General features: G+C 47.9%; 1 pseudogene; it reads left to right on the top strand.

Annotated features, from left to right (window-relative positions):
* The first annotated feature begins 1,272 nt into the window (after positions 1–1,272).
* On the top strand, positions 1,273–1,390 carry LOC126250496 (5S ribosomal RNA; annotated as a pseudogene).
* Positions 1,391–2,133: the final 743 nt, after the last annotated feature.

Here is a 2,133-nt window from a genome sequence, read left to right as displayed (position 1 = left end):
TATATGAAAAAGTTTTCAAACGCGTGCAAATAATGGACATGACCTCTGAATCTACGTAAATGTAAAGCTGTCTTCTTCCCATAAAACGTGTAGATGCTACTTGTAATACAGTTAATGAGTTGCAATTAGTACCAGATATGTCTCAAAAATATTTATGAAAGCAATATCTACATGATATTTATATCTACGTGTGCAAGGGCGTGCTAAAAAGTAATGCCGCTGAATTGTTTATTCTGTTCTCAATTTTGGTTGAGGTATAACATGTCATGCATATTACTCGGTCGACTTTCCCGTTTCGCTGCCGCAAGTTGCAACCTCTGCCGCCAGGGGTTTTCGAACTTAATCGTGCAACGTGGCAGTATGTAACGTCACTACGTCGGTGCCTGAGAAACAGCATGGTGCAATCGAGAAGACCGAAATCACGAATTCGAACAGTTCGTCCACACATGGTGCACTCTCTCCTTCACTTTGACAACGCCAGAACACACACGAGCAGTACGACATCTGCAACAATTTGACACCTTGGGTTCACTGTCATTGATCATCCTTCATACAGTCCCGACTTGGCCGTATCCGATTTTCGTCTGTTTGCAAAACTTAAAGAACACTGTCGAGGACTTCACTTTGATAACGATGAAGCCGTGCAAGCAGAGGTGAAATTTGGAAATTTGTCGTAAGGTCTTATGGGACCAAACTGTTAAGGTCATCGGTCCCTAAGCTTACACACTACTTAATCTAACTAAAACTAACTTATGCTAATGACGACACTCACACCCATGTCCGAGGGAGGACTCGAACCTCCGGCGGAGGAAACCCCACGGACCGTGAGAAGACGCCCCAGACCGCACGGCCAGGTGTGTGAATGTTGTGGATAAATGACAGCCCATCCTTCCTCACGAGACGAAACTAGAGACTGTAACGATGTTGGACGCTGGGATCTGGAGCGAAGTCGACGTTCTGACACATTCCAGAGGTAATCCAATTGTTTCAGTTTGGGACTCAGGGCAGGTCAGTCAATTTCAGCAACGTAATTCTCCCCAAACCATTGCCTCACACATGCTGCTTTATGACGGGATGTACTATTATGCTGATGCAGTCAATCATTGTCTCGGAATTGTTGCACTACTGTAAGCAGTACACAAAGCTGTCAAGTGTGTTCATATTCTTCCACGTTTAGCATTTTGTTAAGCGCAATAAGGTGATGACACCCTCACCATGTACAACAGTCCCATACCTTGACATCATTATTTCCTTACATCATTATTGGCGCTGTGCAACGGCCTTGCCACAGTGGATACACCGGTGCCCGTCAGACCACCGATGTTAAGCGCTGTCGGACGTGGCCGGCACTTGGATGGGTGACCATCTGGGCCGCCATGCGCTGTTGCCACTTTTCGGGGTGCACTCAGCCTCGTGATGCCAATTGAGGAGCTACTCGACCGAATAGTAGCGGCTTCGGTCAAAGAAAACCGTCATAACGACCGGGAGAGCGGTGTGCTGACCACACGCCCCTCCTATCCGCAACCTCATCTGAGGATGACACGGCGGTCGGATGGTCCCAATGGGCTACTTGTGGCCTGAAGACGGAGTGCTGTTGTTGACGCTACACATGATGGATGGTAACGTTCTCCAGGAATTCACCAAACCCAAAACGTTCCATCGGATTGACACAGGGTATAGTGCGATTCAATGCATATCACTCGTTTCTAGTCATCTACATGTCCACTGACGTCGCTAATTACACCACCTCAAGCCATGCTTAGTGCTGAGTACATAAATGTGTGGCGTATGAGGAGCTGCTTGACCGCTATACCCCATTCTTTTTCACTCACTACGCACAGTCATTATGCTACCTGCGCTGCATGGTTTCACGATGGAGGAGGTAGGCACTGCGTTTATTCCATATACAGGCGCACTCTCGGGGAAAATCGCCCGAATTTTAAAGAAACACCGGGTCGGAACTGTGTATTGTCCTCCGAATAAAACTCGTGCACTGGTGGGGAGCGCCAAAGTTGACCTCGGTTTGAGGAAGGGCGGCGTGTACCAGATTCCGTGTCAATGTGGCAAGTCGTATATTGGTCAGATGATGCGTACCGTCGAGGATCGATGCCGTGAACACCAGAGGCACACTCG

Source organism: Schistocerca nitens, chromosome 3, assembly GCF_023898315.1.
Source record: "Schistocerca nitens isolate TAMUIC-IGC-003100 chromosome 3, iqSchNite1.1, whole genome shotgun sequence".
NCBI classification, from domain to species: domain Eukaryota; kingdom Metazoa; phylum Arthropoda; class Insecta; order Orthoptera; family Acrididae; genus Schistocerca; species Schistocerca nitens.
Note: the sequence above shows the minus strand (reverse complement) of the source record. Positions and strands in the feature narration are given on the sequence as shown.